Here is a 13,599-nt window from a genome sequence, read left to right on the forward strand (position 1 = left end):
TGCACTTCGGGGAGGAGGTTGCTGATCACAAGGTAATTCAAAAAATCCTTATTAGTTTGCCGAAAAAGTTTGGATATATTGTTATTGCTATTAAAGAATCTAAAGGTCTCACCACTCTTTCGATCGAAGAATTGATGGGATCTTTAGAGTCTCATAAGCAAAGAAGGATGATGCGAAATAAGCAATTGTGAAAAGTGCTTTTCCCACAAAGCTAACTTTCAAACATCAAAGTTCCTACAAGAAAAGCAATTTCAAAGATTATCAGAAAAGTGACAAAAGAAGATTCCATAATGGAGAGTCCAATAATAGAAGAGAAGTCTACAAGAGCGATTTTCAAAAAGCAAGGTCATATTGCTTGAAGTTGTTGGCATCGTGGAAAGCCTCAATGTAATCATTACAAGAAGTTCGGGCATATTGAAAAAGATTGCAAATTCAAAAATGTCATTCAAGATAAAAAGGAAAATCATAATGAAGAGGGGCATTTGTTTTATGCTTGTCAATCAACTCTTGAAGAAAAAGATAGTACATGGCTTCTTGACAGTGGTTGCAGTAATCACATGTCAGGTAATGAAAATATTTTTCTTAATCTCGATTCCACAATTATTCCTAAAGTAAAATTAGGAAATGGTGATATCGTGGAGTCAAAAGGCAAAGGAAAAAATCTCAACTAAAACAATAAGAGATATAAACTATGCCAATGATATACGTATAAGTGTATAGTCTTAACAATATAAATATATTCGGTGGTATAAGTTTAAATGTATAATTTTGGCAATGTAAGTTTATTCGGTGGTGTAAGTCCAAGTATAAAGTTTTGACAATGTAAGTCCATTCGGTGGTGTAAGTCTAAGTATGAAATCTTGATAACGTAAGTCCATTGTTTTTAGCATGTGTTATTGATATTTGTTCTCCCTAACTTAAACGTATTGTGAAACATAAAAAAGAAGAAGATTATTGGAGTAATCTTAATGGTCCGTGCGACCATAGGTTTTGATGTTTGGGCAAAGGGTTTAAGTTAGGTTCACCCTTGTATTTGATATGTGTATTTGAGTTGTGTAGATTTGCAGGATACACATATGACTCAGCTTGATGGCTTCGGGTCCGGTGAAAGATGGAGCATCCGAGGGACCGTGGACAAGGCAGCAAGGACAAGGCAACAAGAACAAGGGCTGAAGGAAGTAACTTCGACGCATACGCGAAGGATGACATGAGGACGAGCCGCGGGCTTGGATGCATCCGAGGGACGAAAGTCAAATGAAGTAGACTCGAAGGCAAGAGGTCAAGGCTGTAACGAAGAGTCAAGTGAGTCATAAGGGCGAGGGTCTGAGTGTTGAGAGATTGTACTCGGAGTACCAGTTGACTGATACTTTCATCAGTCGACTGGTGCAGTAGACTGGGCAGTCGACTAGGGAGCGAACAGAATGTTTCTGTTCGCTCAACCAGTATAGAGCAGTCAACTGATACTTTCACCAGTCGACTGGTATCGAGCCGTTGGGTTGTAAGGATCGAATCTTCACGGAAAGCAATCGACTAGTACTTTCATTAGTCGACTAATAGGTAGGGTTTTCCAACCCATGACCTATATAACCAAGCCTTGGGAGTTTGGTTAAAGTTGACGAAATAGAGGTGGTTAACCCCTATTAGTAGTCTACCCGTGCCCTAACTTCTCAAGAGTTCTTGTGAGAGTTGTAGTGAGGTTTCACCATCCATAAGGAGCTACGTGAGCTAGCCGGAGGTTTTCTGGGGAGCAATCCATCGCCGTGGATAGGAATTGTCCACTTTACAGACAACCGTGCATTTCCTTTCTTTAGTTTAACTTTCTACTTGCCTTGTTTGTATTTCCTCTTGCGCACTAACATTGTAAAAAAAGCGATCAATTGGGGGCAACGTCTATTCAATCCCCTTCTAGCCGGCACAAGATCCCCAACAATTGGTATCGGAGCGAGAACGCACTTCACCAGACTAACCGCTGAGAAAAGCAACGCTTAAAAAGATGGCCGACTTGATAGCACCTCCAAAGTTTAAAGGAGGAAGCCTAGGGAACATCACGTATTTGATGATAAAAATGGAGGTCTTCTTCGATATGGATTGGGATATAATGATGGTGGTCAAGGAGTTGTTCGAAGTCTCAAGAGATAAGAAAGGGAAGAGACTCTGACTGCATTATTGGACGGAGGAGCAAACTTCACGGTCAAAGGCAAATGATAAAGTGATATCGATTTTAATTGATATTTTACCTAATGATGTGATAAGTTGTGTAGGTAAATATGAGAACGCCCACAATTTGTGGAGCAAAGTGAAGATGATTTTAGGGGAAGAACCTAAACCTACACAAGAAGAAGAAGAACCCAAGGAGATGAGTTTAATTGCTCAAGTTGAGGAGGAGCAAAGGGAAGTTGAGCCATGCTCAACATCCGAAGATGAGAAGGATGAAGAAATGTCATCCACAAGTGTGGATGAGGAAACATCCTCAAAGGTTGAAGAAGAATCCAAGACAAGTGAAGAAGAAGAAGAAGTCTTGGAAGTCAACGTAGTGAGCATCTCCATTGAAGATAAGTCAAAAGACCATATCATTTGCTTTGGGTGCAATGAAAAGGGATACTACCATAGTAGGTGTCCATTGGATAAAAAGAAGGTAACTCCTAAACTTATTCAAGTTAATTTAAAGACTAACAAGGGTTGTAGGAATGAAGAAGCCCAATGGAGGAGGATGCACATAATATGCTTCACGTATGGGGAGAAGGGACACTACCACACTAAATGCCCAAAGAAGGGAGAACTCAAGAAGTTGGAGCATTGAAGAAATGGGAGAAGAAAAGAAGCAAAAGTCAAGGGGGAGCTTCAAGGGTAAGGGAGGTATATCCTAACTTGAATTATAATTCAAATGTTTATTCTCCCATGCATGCTAGTAATAATTTTCATTATTATTACCCATGCAAAATTTTAGTTTAGATATCATGATAGGAATAGGGTAAACGTAGATCATAACCCTAGGAGACCAATTTATGATAACCCTAGACATGTTAAATTTTCATTACCTAAGGAGAAGAAGGTAAAGGAGAACCAAGACATTAATCATAAGAAGGGGAGACACATGTCTAGGAAAGGTAGGTCTAGAAATATCCAAGGTGGACATGTTGACTCTAGGTTTAGGAACCTAGAAAGGGAAAATCACGCTTTAAAGGTAAAGCTTGAAAATTTAGAGAAATTCCTTAAGAGATTCAATGTTGAATCTAAGGGATTAGGTATAGTGTTGGGTAGCCAAAGACCTAACAATGATAGATCGAGTTGGGGATACTGATCTAGTTCCTCCAAGCTCAAGGAGAAATTATATGCTAGGGTGGAAAATGATAATTCCAAGGGAGAGTCATCCAAGGCTAAGGGAAAGTCTTATGCTAGAATTGCATATGACTATAGCAAGGATGATGTGTCCAAGGTCAAGAGGATGAGAAAATCTTCTAAGAGACATCATTGTGGTTTAGCTATAATAGATGAGTCACCTAGGGAGGTGGCTAAGACTAAGAGCTCTAGGGGGAACTCAAAGAGTCAATTTGGGACCCATGACCAATGGATCTCAAGTGGCTATTTCTTGGGATTCTGTATGAGTCATGGAATGTGCTAAAGGATTTTGGAGACGGATTTAAATCTCAAACCTAGGGAATTGACACAATTGAGTTAGTTTCATGCATGAAAATATGACATTGGGGTCATATTACATGATAATTAGTTTTGGATGTATAGATGCCATATAGACCAATGCTAAGGATGCATTGAGGGTTGGTATGGGCAAATACATCAAAAGGAAGCCAAAACTAGGACTTTATGTCAAAGTTTAATTGAACCATTTAGCTAGTTTTGAGTTTTATGTCAATCTTGGGATCCGACATATGTACATTTTTAATGTATTTTTTTCCAAGTAGACATAGGCAAAACATACCTCTCCACAAAATTTAGAGATTTTTAGAAGTCTGTGGAATTATTGACGTATTTCTGAAGTTGGGTTCAGAATATTGTTTGGGCTAAAAATAGTGTGTCAGTCAACTAGTGAAGTTACCAGTCGTCTGGTAACAGTGTTTATCGAACACAGAATGATTCTATGAGTTTGTTTTGATAAGGACAGTCGATTGGTGCTTTTAATAGTCGACTAATATCGATCTGAAACTGTATTTTAGCACTGATTTTAACCGGGTCAGCTCGTTTAGGTGTATGAGATCCTTGGAGGATTAATATATGAGTTTAGGTCAATTTGGATGTCAAGTTTCAACAATTAGGATATTATTGGAGCTTTTTGATATTAGACAAAGGGGGAGAAGTAAGGTTTAGTTGAGAAAACCTGAAAATACCTTTACGGTGGTGAAAATCCTAGCTCAGGAGTTTCTGTGTAAGGGGAGCCTTGTGATAGGTTCTTAAATATCTCTGTGGAAAAAATCCTAACTAATGGGAAGCTTAGGTGTATGGGAGCTTTGTGATAGGTTCCAATGCATGTTGCATATCATCCATTCGGCGGTGTAAGTCCAAGTGTGTAACCTTGGCAATGTAAATTCATTTGGTGGTGTAAGTCCAAGTATATAGCCTTGGTAATGTAAGTCCATTCGACGGTGTAAGTCCAAGTGTGTAGCCTTGACAATGTAACTCCATTTGGCAATGTAAGTCCAAGTGTGTATCCTTGGCAACGTAAGTCCATTCGGCGGTGTAAGTCCAAGTGTGTAGCCTTGGCAACGTAAGTCCATTCAACGGTGTAAGTCCAAATGTGAAGCCTTGGTAACGTAAGTCCATTCGATGGTGTAAGTCCAAGTGTGTAACCTTAGCAGCATAAGTCCATTATTTTTAGCATGTGTTATTGCTATTTGTTTTCCTTAACTTAAACGTATTGTCAAATATCAAAAAGGGGAAGATTGTTGGAGCAATCCTAATGGTCTGTGCGACTATATATTTTGATGTTTAGGTAAAGCGTTTAAGTTAGGTTCACCCTTGTATTTGATATGTGTATTTGAATTGTGAAGATTTGCAGGATACACATATGACTCAGCTTGATGGCTTCCGGTCCGGTGAGGGATGGAGTACCCAAGGGTTCGTGGACAAGGCAACAAGGACAAGGACTGAGGGAAGCGACTTCGAGACATACGCGAAGGATGGCATGGGGACGAGCCGTGGGCTTGGATGCATTCGAGGGACGATATCTAAAGGAAGTAGGCTTGAAGGCTGCAATGAAGAGTCAAGTGAGTTGTAAGGGTGAGGGTCTAAATGCTGAGAGTTTGTACTCGGGATACCAATCGACTGATACTTTCATTAGTTAACTGGTGTAGTCGACTGAACAGTCGACTAGGGAGCGAACAAAATGTCTCTGTTCACTTAACCAGTGTGGAGCAGATAACTGGTACTTTCACCAGTCGATTGGTATCGAGCCGTTAGGTTGTAACAGTCGAATCTCCACGGAGAACAGTTGACTAGTACTTTCACCAGTCGACTGATAGGTAGGGTTTTCCAACCCGTGGCCTATATAATCAAGCCTTAGGAGCTTGGTTAAGGTTAACGAAATAGAGGTGGTTAACCCCTATTAGTAGTCTACCAGTGTCTTAGCTTCTCAAGAGTTCTTGTGAGAGTTGTGGTGAGGTTTCTCCACCCACAAGGAGCTATGTGAGCTAGCCGGAGGTCTTCTGGGGAGTAATCCACCGACGAATAGGGATCATCCACCTTACGGACAGCCGTGGAGTAGGAGCCCTAATCTCCAAACCACATAAATTGATGTTTTGTGGTTTGCATTTCCTTTCTTTAGTTTAACTTTCTACTTGACTTGTTTGTATTTCCACTTGCACACTAATATTGTAGAAAGAAGCGATCAATTGGGGGCAATGTCTATTCAACCCCTTTATAGCCGACACAAGATCCCTAATAATTAATCCAAGGTAGATGACATCACTAGAAAAATCTCCTTCGTTGAAGATAGATAAGCCTCTTACACTCTTTGAAATGCTCAGAAAATAGCTAAAATTGATTACAGAAGTTGTCAATAATTCCCTAGATCTAGGGGACTTTTTATAGCATCCTAAAAAAAGTTACCGTTGCTTTGAGGTACCTCCAAAGCACTCTAAGGCCCCTCCAAGTAGATAAAACCTTATCCACTACTCAATGGTCAGCTAATGACTAACAAATTAAACAAATTTCTGATGGATCGAAAGCGCTAGAGGGGGGGGTGAATAGCGCTCGTGGCTATTTTAACGATTTAAAACACAGAATAGAAATGCAGCGAAAAGTAAAATCAAACACACAGAGACGCAGGTGTTTTACTTCGTTCGGAGCCTATGGCGACTCCTACTCGAAGGCCCGCGGTCCTTGACCGCTTTCGGTGGGCAACAACTATATATCGGAAAGATTACAATTTGAATTACAATTAATGCAATAAGTAAACTAATACCGACAACAAAAGATCGAAGAGTCTGAGCTTCCGGTTGTCGACGTCGAGTAGTAGCACTTCAAGGTCGTCTCGTTGGCAGCACTTCACAGAAGAAAGCTTAGAATTCATTGTCCTTTGGCTGCACCCTCGACCCTCTTTTTATATGACATTCAGGGCGCCTGGATCCCTTCCGGGCGCCTGGAGTGTGACGTGGCCAACCAACCAAGATGCTCCACGTGGCGAAGTCGTGGCAGGGATAAATGTTGGTCCCGGGCGCCCGGACCTCCTTTTTCCAGGAGCTGCTTCTCCTGCAAAACAAGGTTAGTCCGAGCAATTGCATACCCTGCAAGACAATGTTAGAATCTGATAATTCATAAGTAAAAAGGAGCTGACAGTCTTCGGACTGTCCGAGTCTGACTTCGGATTTCCTACCGGAAATCTTAGGTCGACCCGACGCCTACTGTTCCCTCTACGGGGAACGCGTCCTCACCTACTCCCCTCAGGAGAGATTACCTGATGCCAGTCCGGTCCTCCAGACCGACTGGACTTTCCGCCTAGGGTTACCACCCCCTATAACCTAGGGTTACCGCCCCCTAGGGTTTTTCTCCACCTAGGGTTACCACCCCCTAGGACCTAAGGTTACCGCCCCTTAGGGTTTTCCTCCACCTAGGGTTACCGCCCCCTAGGACCTAAGGTTGCCGCCCCTTAGGGTTTTCCTCCACCTAGGGTTACCGCCCCCTAGGACCTAAGGTTGCCGCCCCTTAGGGTTTTCCTCCACCTAGGGTTACCGCCCCCTAGGACCTAAGGTTACCACCCCTTAGGATTTTCCCTTTGCCTAACCGCAGCTAGGACTTTCCTGAAACACTTATTCAGCACGTTAGATCACCACAAACCTTAACTTTGAATCCTTTGCCATTATCAAAACTCAGGTTCGATCGTCGGATGCTCCCCGCACCAACAATCTCCCCCTTTTTGATTATGGCAATCGAAATTCAAAGTTAAGTAATAATATGCAGTAAGATGTAAAGAAAGACATGGCATTACAAACTCCCCCTTAATATAACCTCCCCTTTGGATTTATTGTTCTCTTTTGAATTTCTCTACTCTCCCCCTTTGCCATATATCAAAAATAAGCTAGTTTTGAAAAAAGATTTAACTTTTCAAGACAAAACTTAGCAGAGTTTGTTTGAAAAACTTAGGTACGAGGCAAAAAAAAGGGTTAAGAGAAAAGCAACATCTTAGAATTGGTTGAAAATTTGCTAAGGAAAATAGTTTTAAAAAAACTTTAAACCATTGATTTTGCTTGAGGAGATTATTCTTTGTGCTATGTTAAATAAGAATTCAACTCTTTTTAACTTAGTGAATTTTGAGGAGTTTCCAACAAAATTTCAATCAACTTCAGAAATTTTCCGATTTCAAAATTTTTCAGCTTAAAAATTTTCAAGGAAAATTTTCAACTTAAAGAAGTTAATTGCATCTTAAAGAGAATTTCAACTTAACGAATTTTCGAAAAAGTTTCAACTTAAATAATTTTCTAACAAAATTCCAAAAAAGAATTTTCAAATAGAAGAGATTTGAAAGTTTTAAGTTTGAAAAAGTTTTAAGTTTGAAAAACTGCTTAAGAGAAATGAATTTCAAAGATACTTAAGGCAGAGGAGAAGCGTTAACTTTAGTGTTTAATAGTTTACAAATTTTGTTTTAGTAAGGTATCAGAGCCCTAAGGTCCAAGAATGAGTCAAGATTTGGTTTTGGTCAGGTATCAGAGCCCTTAAGTACAAGCATGCTTAAACTTTAATATTGGCTCTAGAGAACATCTTGCCAAATAGCTAAGTCTAGAGTGTAATTTAATTGAGTTTAGTTAAAGAGGATTTGATTGGGTACTTAGCTTAAAGGGGTTTTACATAAGGGCTTAGTTTTAAAGGTCAGGTTATAAAGTAATTTTAAAAAAAAATAGCTTGAATTTTCGAAATATGTCAAAAATAGTTTTTAATTTTGAGGTCAAGTCAAAATTTTTTAAAGAAAAAATAATTTTAAAACCGACTCAAAATCACTCCCCCTTAATTAATGCCTTAATAAATTTTTGAGTTCAGGAGTTCAAGCATGAGAGGTTAAAAAATTATTTTCCTAATTTTCCATCTCACTCATTCTAGATTAACAAGCATGTTTAGCATATGAGTGAGTGTGAGATGGAGTTTACAACATTGAAAATATCAGTTAGAATTCCAAATAGGTGACCATTATTTTGAAAATTTAAAAATTAATTGAGTTTAGAATTTCAAAGAATTTAATAACTTCTGAAAAGGGTTTTCAAATTAATTTTGAAAAGAAGTTTTAAAAGATTTTGAACTGATTTTGAAGAGATTTTTCAAATAATTTTGAAAAGAAGTTTTAAAAGATTTTGAACTGCTTTTGAAAAGATTTTTCAAATAATTTTGAAAAGAAGTTTTAAAAGATTTTGAACTGATTTTGAAGAAAATTTTCAAATAATTTTGAAAATAATTTTTAGAAGATTTTGAACTGATTTTGAAAAGATTTTTCAAATAATTTTGAAGAGAAGTTTTAAAAGATTTTGAACTGATTTTGAAATTGAGTTTAAAAGATTTTTGAAATAATTTTGAAATAATTTTGAAATTGAGTTTAAAAGATTTTTGAAATAATTTTGAAATTATTTAGAAATAATTTAGTTGAATTAACTTGATTTAAGTCAATTTTAATTTTAATTTCCTAGTCATCTCACCCGATCTAAATTTTCAATCAGGGAACCCTATAATTGTTGTGAGATGAGTTAGTTCAATTTTTAGGGCTTAGTTTAACTTTATGTTAGATTCAGGTTTAGCTTTGGGTTAAACAAGTAAGCATTCTTTGGATAAACTTCTGGACTATGGTGAGTCACAAGGAGCTCATTAAAGTAACCAAGCCTTTGAGGTTTTCTAAATAGTCCTACCTATTGAACTTAATACTAAACCTTGGTCTAACTAGTTAGGATCCATTTAAGGGTAGCTTCGGTTAGTTCCACTTGGCCAAATGCACCAGGTCGAAGTCATATCTTCCTAGACATGCGATGCCCAAGTTTTCCCAACGTACTATCATCCAAAAATTTCACCAGTACTGTGCTTCAAGTTAAAATTTAACCCTTTTTAATCTATCCTTATTTACCCATCCAGGTAATCTACTCTTGTTTACCCATTTCGGGTAGATTAAGTTCGGTTACCCTATCGGGTAAATAGATTTCGGAGTTGCCAGCTATTCTGGACCCTCCTACTATTTGATTAATAATTAATTTCGAATTTTTGAATTTGAATTTTAAATTTTAATTACGAATTTTGAGTTTGAATTTTAAATTTTAATTACGAATTTTGAATATGAATTTTAAGTTTTAATTACGAATTTTGAATATGAATTTTAAGTTTTAATAATTAATTTCGAATTTGAATTTTTGAAATTTAGTTATTAATTTCGAATTTTGAATTTAATTTCGAATTTTGAATTTTGAATTTTAGTAACTAATTTCGAATTTTGAATTTTAGTAATTAATTTCGAATTTTGAATTTTAATAATTAATAATTAATAATAAATTTCAAATTTTGAATTTTAATTTTAATAACTAATTTCGAATTTCGAATTTTTTAATTGAATTTATTTTTTAATTTTGAATTTAATTTTGAATATTAATTTGAATTATGTTTTTAATATTATTTTTCTATTAGCTCCCCCTGGATCATAGCCTCGATATGGTCTATCAAGGTAATAGACTTGATCCTTGGGGACCCAATAGAGACCATTTCCAACTTGATTAACCAAGTTGGATTTTGGCACCCATGCTTGGACAATTTTTCTATTATTTCTATTAACTAGCGATAAATATGATTTGTATTTTGTTTTAGTTTTAAATCCAAGTCCAGTTCTGTTGTAAACGGCTCGCTGTTTTCCAAGAATCAGATCCAGATTCTTGGAGCCCAAGGTGAACCGTTCCAACGTGTCCTTGAGTTCTTTAATTTGAGCTTTCAAATTGGAATTCTCTTCCTCAAGTTGTTGGACTTGAGTTGAACTTCCAGTTTGAACTGACTCAGTTAAAGAGCTCGAGTCAGTCGCTTCCTTAAGGGCTGTTACCTCCTTTTGGAGCGACTTAACCCGGACGTTGGATTTAGCCAACTTTTTTACTAAGTAAGGTAATAATTCATGCAAGTTATCTAATTGAAATTCTGCGAGTAGTGAACTTACAGTGGGTTTTGGTCCTTCGGAAACGAATGCGGATTCGTGGCTTTGATCAGACTCAGTCTCGGATTCGCTCTCGGTTTCTGACTCATACTCGGACTCAGTTTCCGCCAAGGTTGCTTGTACTGGTAGAGCGAGGAAGCTCGTCGGTTCTTCTTCGTCGGACCCGGATTCATCTGATGACTCGGACCATGTTGCCTTCAGTGCTTTCTTCGTCTTGCTTGTTCCTGCAGATAACGCAACACCTTCCTCGGCCTGAATAGTATTAGTCTGCTTAAATAATTTATTTATTAAAACATGCTTACCTCTTTTCGTATCAAGAATACCTTCGTGTAGCTCAATCAAATTCTCCCACAGCTCCTTAGCGCTTGAAAATGGGCCGGCGCGATTCAGCTCCTTATTCGTTAAACCACACTGAAGTGTATACGTTGCTTTTGTGTTTGCTTCTACCTTTTTGATAAGGTTTGCGTCCCAGTTCTCGTACGGTAGTGGCTTGCCGGCGCTGTCAGTTGGCAGTTGAAGCCCTGTTTTGACGATCATCCAGACTTCAAAGTGAGTCTGGAGATACGCCTCCATCCGACCCTTCCAATCTCCGAAATCATCTCCGGAGAAGAGCGGTGGACGAGCAGTGTTGTAGCCTTCTTGATGGGCCATTTTTAGAAAGAGAATCTTGCAAAATAAACACAATAAAACTTGTTCCAAAACTTAGTCTTGGATTAGTAGTGCGGGAGAGAAAAAATAATAATTCAAGAATTTTGAGAAAAAATAATAAAATATTATTAAAATAATATTAAAAAATATTACTACAAATTTTTGAAAACGCAATATTTCGCTAATTCCAACCAATGGTGAAAAGATGAAAATTAATTTTTCAAAAATAGTTTTGGAGGGAAAAAACGAAAGGCGTAAGATTTTATTTTTAACCTATACAAACGACAAAGCCACGAAAAATGCTTGAATGGTGGTTGCACCAGTTCAAAGCGACCCCGCTCTGATACCAATTGATGGATCGAAAGCGCTAGAGGGGGGGTGAATAGCATTCGTGGCTATTTTAACGATTTAAAATACAGAATAGAAACGTAGCGGAAAGTAAAATCAAACACACAGAGACGCAGGTGTTTTACTTCGTTCGGAGCCTATGGCGACTCCTACTCGAAGGCCCGCGGTCCTTGACCGCTTTCGGTGGGCAACAACTATATATCAGAAAGATTACAATTTGAATTACAATTAATGCAATAAGTAAACTAATACCGACAACAAAAGATCGAAGAGTCTGAGCTTCGGGTTATCGACGTCGAGTAGTAGAACTTCAAGGTCGTCTCGTTGGCAGCACTTCACAGAAGAAAGCTTAGAATTCGTTGTCCTTTGGCTGCACCCTCGACCCTCTTTTTATATGACATTCCGGGCGCCTGGAGTGTGACGTGGCCAACCAACCAGGATGCTCCACGTGGCGAAGTCGCAGCAGGGATAAATGTGTTGGTGCAACCTTAGGTCAAGGTTGACCTGGTTGACCAGACTCGAGTTGACTTGACTCGAGGTGTGTTTTGATGTTTGACGAGTTATGTTTGACAATGTTTGTACCTTGATGTTTTACAAGAGAACAAGCTTGGGAGATTGTGGGTGCAACCCGTGGTCAAGGTTGACCTGGTTGACCCGAGGTGAGTTGACCTAACTCGGAAAAGTCCAAGCAGGGAGCTTGGCACGGGAAAAGTCCAAGTATGGAGACTTGGCACGGAGAAGTCCAAGTATGGAAGCTTGGCACATGGGAAGTCGGAGAGGGCTCGGTAGCTCGTTCTCCGGACTGTGGTCAGAGAGGGCTCGGGAGCTCGTTCTCTGGACCGGATGGAAGTCGGAGAGGGCTCGGTAGCTCGTTCTCCGGACTATGGTCAGAGAGGGCTCGGGAGCTCGTTCTCTGGACCGGATGGAAGTCGGAGAGGGCTCGGTAGCTCGTTCTCCGAACTATGGTCAGAGAGGGCTCGGTAGCTCGTTCTCTGGACCGGATGTGGAAAGTCCTGGTGAGTGAAGCCAGGCAGTGGGAAAGTCCTGGTGAGTGAAGCCAGGCAGTGGGAAAGTCCTGGTGAGTGAAGCCGGGCAGATTGGAAATCCTGGTGAGTGAAGCCAGGTGAAAACCCTAGTGAGTGAAGCTAGGTGAAAGTCCTGGTAAGTGAAGCCGGGCAAGGGAAAATCCAGATGGATAAAGGGTAATCGGACATCTGGTGTTGAGAAGGTCAAGTAGGTCAAGGGAGTGACCGGATACTTGACACGAAGAGAAAAGTCCAAGTGGGTCAAAGGGATTGACCGGACACTTGGTGGGGAGTCTTAGCAGGTCAAGGGAGTGACCGGATGCTAAGCATGATGTACCAACAGGTCAAGGTTGACCGGATGTTGGTTTGGAAGGTTTGGGACTTGGTTTGGGCAAAAACCAAGCTCTGGATCGATCAGTGGATCGATCCAGTGATACACTGGGTATCTGGATCGGTCTGGTGACCGATCAGTAACCAAACAGTAGCCTACTGAGTGTTATCTGATCGGTCTGTAGACCGATCAGGAAACAACGATCAGAAGGCAAGAAGTTCGGGAGAAAAGCATGCTGATCGGTCCCTGGACCGATCAGAGGAAGCTCTGATCGGTCCCCAGGACCGATCAGGGTCTTCCTGGACCGATCAGGAGATGTTCTGATCGGTCCAGCCCTAGCCGTTGGCTCACAACGGCTAGTCTTCTGTCTTCTGTTCTTCGCAGGTGAGTGCAGGTTATAAAAGGAGTTCAAGGGCTACAATGGCAGCTCTCTCTTCTTCTTCCTGGTTCCTTCTGTACTTACTGAGCTTTGCTGAGCTCCTTGTTCTTGAAGCTTCGCGTGAGCTTCCCTGCTGGTGTTCTAGCTGAGCTTGGATCTGAGAAGTTGCTGCTTCATCAGGATTCCAGTCGACAACGAGAAGGCAAGCAAAGGGTTTTACATTTCGATTGTTCTTGTTTGCTTTCTCTTCTGTTGT

This window comes from Zingiber officinale, chromosome 4B (genome assembly GCF_018446385.1).
Source record: "Zingiber officinale cultivar Zhangliang chromosome 4B, Zo_v1.1, whole genome shotgun sequence".
Lineage (NCBI taxonomy): Eukaryota > Viridiplantae > Streptophyta > Magnoliopsida > Zingiberales > Zingiberaceae > Zingiber > Zingiber officinale.